Genomic DNA, 7795 nt, shown 5'->3' with positions numbered 1-7795 from the left:
GCTGGAATAGCTCAGTTGGTTAGAGCGTGTGGCTGTTAACCACAAGGTCGGAGGTTCAAGCCCTCCTTCTAGCGGTTTTTTTTTACTTTAAATTTATAATGTTACCGGGCCAATAACCCAATTTTTAAAACGAGTCATCATTCTATTTCTTCTTTCTTATTTTAGCTATCAAACTATTTTTTTAATAAAAACATCATTAATGTTACCTTTTTTTTTCCTATTCTGGTCACCAAACTAATTTTTTGTAGCAAAAACGTCACCAATGTTATACTTTTTCCTATTTTGATCATCAATCTTAAATGATGCAAGCGTGGATTTTTTTTTTATGATTTTCCAACATTTTTTCCCTTTACCTAAGTGTCATTTTTATTAATTTTATTTGGATCAATTAGATGGAGAGGTCTTTAGTGACATTAATGACTGATTAGGATAAAGAAAATGATATAGAAAATTGGAAAAAATTACGTTAGCATCATCGTTAAATATTTAACAGTCGATTATTAAAATAGGCAAAGGTAACATTAGTGGCATTTTGTAACAAAAAAAATAATGACTTAGAAAAAAACAATAAGTTGGTGCCTCCTAATGTACTTTATACAAACAATATCAAATGTCTTAGATTTTATATCAATTATTATATTATGAGAAGTTATTATCGTAGATCATTGTTTGTAGCTTTGCTTGTTTGTAGAGGTTTATGAAACATGTTGGGTGCAATTTGCTTGTGGATAGTTTGAGACAAATTTGGTGTTATCTATACATAAAAATAATGTATTATGACTTTCCCATAAGCTTTAAATATCACCCTAGTACTTTAGATGAATGTCTGGGGTGAGTTTGGTGAATTTCTCATAAGTAACCTGATATTTTTGAATTTGAGTATCGATATTCGAGATTTCAATTGGATAGTATAGATATAATGCTCATAAGATACTGATATTATTCATCAACTATTGATGTCGATAGTGTTGGTATTGATACTAGGCTTATTTTTCTAAACTTTGGGGTTTAATTTAGCATAAATACTTAAAGATAGTATCGATACTACTGTTGGGATTTTCGGAAGCTCGAAACGACAACCGGAACGATTTGCAAAGAGGGGTCGGAACGGTTTTGTGTTTAGGGAGTAAGGAGATTGAAAACATAGTTCAACAGATACCCATAAGACAATATCAATAATGATGATAGGGTATCAACACTGAGTGATTTTTTATCAAACATCGAAAGTCAAGTTGATATTACTTATGGGTGATATTGATACCTTAAAGGGTAGTATCGATACTCGTGTCAGAGTATCTATACTAAGGGTTGATTAAATGAACTTCGAGCTATTTTCTAATATTGATACTCATGGAAAGTATTAATACACTAAGGTTGGTATCAATACTCAAGGGTATGTATCGGTACCATCATAAAAGAAATGTTAGAGAACCTTGCTCTATTGAGAGACTCGAGTGAGGAGTCTAAAGACATTGTAATCAACTATTAAAAGCCTGAAAATGAAAGCTTGATTTAATGTGATTGATTAAGTATAAGAATATTATAAGATAAGATTCTATAAGATTTATGCCTTCGTTTGATACTCGAAAAAAATGACGAGGACACATGTTACCTTTTTACAATGATTGTCTTGTTTGTGTGAGAAATATCTGAATATATTCCAAAACTAGTGTCGTGGCACCTAAATACTACCTTGGATATTTTCTCTAAGTACACTGGTGTGGCCTAGATCCATCTGTATATTCTAAAGGTGTAGGTTAGTTGGGTGTACGTTCTTGGTGCATATGTGATCCAAGTCTCACCCAATGATACTTGGCTGTCGGATGTACGTTCATGATGCAGATGTATCACGAATCTCATCCAAAGCACCTTTGTCGTAAGCTATAGGGGTGTGAGTCTTATGATGCTCTGGTGATCCCGAAGTACACTATGATGTTTATTTGTTTGGTGATTGACGATGTATTTTTGACTGCTTCATAACTATACATGTTGTTATGTTCATGTGACGAATGCATGTAATATAGTAGAGTTATTTGTGTGAAATCGAGCTTGTTAACTCAACGTTCAAAACATATTTTCATGCACAGTTTCATAGGCGGAGATCGATGAGTTTATCGTATAAACAACTTAAAACCACATTTAACGGCTCTTCGCCCGCTCCAAAAAGAGGTGAACCGTTATTTCCATTCTCACTGCCTTAATTTGCCACTTCTAGAACCACCGTAACCATCAACCCGTATGCCATATATAAACAATAACATTATAGAATTATGAGTGACGAATGCATGTAATATAGTAGAGTTATTTGTGTGAATCGAGTTAACTCAACGTTCAAAACATATTTTCATGCACAGTTTCATAGGCGGAGATCGATGAGTTTATCGTATAAACAACTTAAAACCACATTTAACGGCTCTTCGCCCGCTCCAAAAAGAGGTGAACCGTTATTTCCATTCTCACTGCCTTAATTTGCCACTTCTAGAACCACCGTAACCATCAACCCGTATGCCATATATAAACAATAACATTATAGAATTATGAGTACTCGTGCATTTTCTTTCTTCCGTCTATTTTTCTTCATTACTACATGTCAGTAGCAAGATTCTCTGTTGAGAATAATAACTAGTGTGTAATTGAAGCTTTAGTTAATCGGGTCATATAAGAACAATAATATTTAAATATACAAGATTCCTTAACTGTACAGATTACTGCTCTTCCACTTAAGAACCATGGGGCGATGGTACAAATAATTTCTTACACGACATTTTAGCTCTCCGATATGCAAGAGAATTTAGTACTTTGTGTAGCTAACATTAAATATTAATGTTCTTTTGGTTTGGAAATCTTCGAACCATATTTACTGTATAACGTTTCTAGAACGTATATGATATCACAATTTTGTTAACTATATGGGTAAACCATGTATTTAGTCACCCAACTATCATTCTGATTCCGTTTTGATCATCAAATTATTTTTTTTTTAAAACTTTACTTTTTTTTATTAAACCGTGGTAAGTACAAAATAGTATATGCTCGAAGATAACTTTCAATCATTTGACATTGAACACTCACACCCCTGAAATTATCAGTGCTCGAACCTGAGACCTCAAGGAATAACAACAGAACTACTGAGGTGACGATTTTTGTATTTATTTCAATGATGATGTGATATTACCTTATGGTGACACGTCATGATCACCATTATTATTTTTTAATAGTGAGTGACCAAACGGAAATAAAGTAACTTTAAGTACGATTTTTAAAAATAATTGGTGAGTACCCAAAATAAAACCAAAGTGACAATTAGGTGACTAAATATGTACTTTACCCTATATATATATATATAATACACACACTTTTACTTAATTTGCTTTGGAAAAATGCTAAATTGCTAAACTACACTATATATATTCTAGAAATTAATCGCAAACGTTTATAAGAATGTCTCTCATATGTTGCTAGAAACTCAATTTTTTATTATAATGCCTTCTAATTTATGTAATTCCATTAAATATTTGTTAGTTGACAAATTATGGTTATTTTTATTAACATATCTTTGTGATTTCCTAAGGTTTTGAGGGAAATGAAGTACGTATATTTCTTCCTATACTTTGAAGTTGACAACTATTTTTTTATTAAGCTAAGGTGATTACAAAGTAGTATATGTTCTAAATACTCTCAATCATTTGACAATGAACGTTCAATCACCCCGTTGCATCCGTTGGTGCTCTAACCCGTGACCTTTAGGAACAACAACGATTCCTTTAACCAATGAGATAAGTTGGTTCGTGCCAAGTTGACAACTATTTAATATAATATACTTTTAGTATAAAATATAAATAATATATTGTTCAACCTTTACAGAGTGCATAAGGGCACTCATTATTAAAACTATAATAATAATGCGCAAAATCTCAAATAATGTTCTATCCTTTTAATTATGATATAATGCTTTAATATTTAAAAATGGTTAAATGAGAGTTTAAAGTTTGCAAATATGAACAATTTCAAAAAGGTAGAATAAAGGTATAATATTTACAAATAGGATGAAATAAGGGGTCCACTCTTTTCAAAAATATTTTTAAATAAAGGCTTACAATTTTGATTATTTAATTTAAAAAAAATTAAACTCTTATTTGAACACATTTAAAATCATTAAGCATGAATAACCTTCAACATTTTAAAGGTTATTTGAATTTGTTTTACAATAATAATTGAAATTTGACTACTAATTATGGAAAACCCACCATCTATTTCACCAAGAGAATTTGGAATTCCACTGAATTTGTTTATAATAAACATTGAAATGACGTGGGTGCACTAGGCACTCAGTGGCTCAAGCTTTATGACTTCTCCTCCGAAAGAATCTCTCTTAAAATGGTAAAAAGATGTGCGCAAATGTAATATTGGGAAAGTTCTATGAATTCAAACTGCATTTAACAATTTCTAAGTATCATTCTCATTTGCCTTAAATGAAAAAGACGAGTTTCCTTTATTTGGCCATACTTATGCAGCATGCTTCCACGTATAAATGAGTTATTATTTTATTTTTCTAATCAAAACATTCAAATTCTTTTAGTGATGATTCTAGTGTGATTTTAAAAGAATTTTTTTGGGTTAACCATTTCAGTGGTCTCCTATAATGCTTTAATTCTTCGACTTTCGAATCGGATCGGTTTAGGATATTACATCCAAGGGGTAACACCGATAATGTTAACAGCTAAGGCGACGCTCGTAGACTAGGGGTGAACGTTCGATCGAGCCAAGTCCAAAAATTTCGAGCTATACGAGTTGACGAGTCATATTTTACAACTCGGACTTGATTTGAAATTTTTTCGAGTCGAGTCAAAAAAATTTGAGTTATACGAGTTGACGAGTCATATTTTACAACTCGGACTTGATTTAAATTTTTTTTGAATCGAGTCGAGTTGGGTCAATTTTTCGAGTTTCTGTTTAAATTTAATTGTAAATATTTATAATAGTATAATATTATTTGATTCCAATTTAAGTGGCTTTCTATAACCATATATACAATACAAATATATTTCTTCATATTTTTTATACATGATATACATATATCATACAAGGTCCAAGGACTATACTCAAACTTGAAAATAAATTCACTAATTACTAAAAACAATTCGAGTTATTCAAGTTGCATTTTTCAACTTGATTTGAATTTGAAATTTTTTCGAGTCGAGTTATGAAATTGCAACTCAAATTCAATTCGAGTCAAGTTTTTTTTAATAGAATCGAGTTGACAATTTCGGTTTTTCGAGTCGAGTTTTGCTCACCCATATGACAACCTCCAAGCACTTTTTTCACATATGTATAACACAACACATCATCTGAAGGTACCCCAATCACCTTTAATCTTATCACAGGCGCTAAAATAATCTTATAGAATTAGGGGTGAGCATTTAATTGAGTCGAGTCAAAAAATTTTAAGTTATTCGAGTTGACGAGTCATATTATACAACTCAAACTTAATTTGAAATTTTTTCGAGTCGAGTCGAGTTATTCAAGTTTATATACTAATTTTATTATAATTATTTATAGTATTATGGAAATGATTGGTTCCAATTTTTTGACTTTATCTAACAATAATATATATATATATATATTATTCTTTCATATTATAATGTTATTTAATATATCAAATAAAATCTAAAATTATGAAATATATTCATAATATTATATTTTAAAGAAACTATTTTGAGGTTAAAATATTGATATGAGTATAAATGAGTCAAGAAATTGATGAGAAAAAAGAATTTGCAAACAATTATAGTCAAAGACTAAATTGAGTAAAATGCAAAGTTAAAGGACTAAATAAAAAAGAGAGTACATCTTTAGTAAAAAAAATTAACAATTGAGGTTACATAGGTATTCTATTATGGTATATGAGCATGTGGTTTAAATTTGGTGAAAAACGATCTTAAAATAAATGACAAATTGAAGGAATAAGGAGATTAAGAAAAATTGAAGGACTAAATTGAAAAATAAAAAATTGTTATCAAAAAGAGGAATTGAAAGTACACATGTATTCCAATATGGTTGAGGAGCATGTGGCTCAAATTTGATTAAAAAAAATGGGACATAAAATAAATGACGAGTTGAGGAAATAAGGAGATTATAAAAAATTGAAGGATTAAATTGAAAATTAAAATTAAAAAGAGGAATTGAAAGTACACATGTATTCTACTATGGTTTAGGAGCATGCGAATCAAATCTAGTAAAAAAACGGATTTAAAATAAATGATGAATTGAAGAAATAAGGAGATTATGAAAAATTAAAGGACTAAATTGAAAAATAAAACTTTGTCATCAAAAATAGGAATTGAAAGTAAACATGTATTGTGTTATGGTTTAGGAGCATGTGGTTCAAATTTGGAGAAAAATGGTTAACCATTAATGATAGTTAATTAATTAAACCATTAATGCTAAACGATTTCGGTTAACCGAACCGCTAAAAATGATGATTAACAGTTAAGGTTACGGTTACGAATTTTGATAAACGGTTAACCATTAATGAATTAAATTTATAATTATATTTCTAATTTATTACTTTTTTACACAAATAATTTAATATAATTTTCTATTATTTATAATTTATATATATATTTTAATAAAATTTATATACAAATAACTTAATATATATTTTTTATTTTTAAATTTTTATTTCTTTGAAAATATGGAAACATACTTATACCAATATAATTATATGTTTATTATTATATATTAAGATATTGGGAGATGTACATACTTACACTCTTAAGTGCTATACTTTTTTGTAGTATGAATTATGAAAAAAATTTGACAAATAATTATAATAGATTAACCGTAGGTTAACCTATAACCGAACCGTTAACAATTAATTATTTCTTAACAATTAGATTAAAATTAAAAATATCATAACTGTTATAACAATTAACCAATAGTTTAACCTAAACATACCTGGGAATCTCGAAATTTAAATGCTCGTAACAATTGATAGCATTATTTGTTGTTTGTACCGTAGTTTTGCACGTGAAATATTGTGAATATTATGTGTATTTGTCGGATGTTATTTGTTCAAATTTATTTAGTTATGTTGTTATCTTTATCAATCTAAACTGAACATTGTTATATATACCCTTGTGAGCGAAAAGAAGAAGGAAACTTGTTTTTGATAGTAATCATATCTAAATAAAATTTAGAAGAATAATTATATATTAAATGTAATAGAAATATAACACTAATATTTTTCGTGTTCGAGTCCCACGGAGGACATTTCATAATTCAGAAGTCTCCTACGGAAGTTGTTCTCAACCTGGCATTGAGGGCAGCCTACTATCATACCTCCCCCTTACCCCATTACATATGAGAATAAGGGTCAGCTAATTTTTACATATATAAGATAAAATGAGTTGGGTCGATAAGAGATGGAATCTCATTAATGATACCTTCTAATAAAATATTATTATTTTAAAAAATAATAATTTAATGACAATAAAACGAACACGAAAAGGGTATATTCATGTTTGTTTGTTTAGCTTTAACCGAACAAACGGATGTATACGAATAACTAAACGAATAAAATTTCTTGTTTGTGTTCATTTATGTTAGTTCGTTAAAAATGGTAAATGAACGTGAATGAACGGATGTAAAGGACATTAACAAACAAACATAAAATTAATTGAGTTTATGTTTGAGAAGAGTGTTTTTCTTTCCAAATAATTATAAGATTTATATTTTCTTTAATTATGAGTATTTTCATTTGAGTTTAATTGGATTTTAAAATATTAATGAGTTT

At 29.1% G+C, this 7795-nt stretch overlaps 1 non-coding gene across 1 annotated transcript; it reads left to right on the top strand.

Moving 5' to 3' along the window:
• TRNAN-GUU lies at window positions 1-74 on the top strand. Its single transcript has one exon. It is a non-coding gene; the product is annotated as a tRNA-Asn (tRNA).
• The last annotated feature ends 7721 nt before the right edge of the window (window positions 75-7795 follow it).

This window comes from Hibiscus syriacus, unplaced genomic scaffold (assembly GCF_006381635.1).
Source record: "Hibiscus syriacus cultivar Baekdansim isolate YM2019G1 unplaced genomic scaffold, ASM638163v2 tig00111378_pilon, whole genome shotgun sequence".
In the NCBI taxonomy this organism is placed as follows: Eukaryota; Viridiplantae; Streptophyta; class Magnoliopsida; order Malvales; family Malvaceae; genus Hibiscus; species Hibiscus syriacus.
The sequence above is the reverse complement of the archived record's forward strand: the minus strand, read 5'-3'. Positions and strand labels throughout refer to the sequence as shown.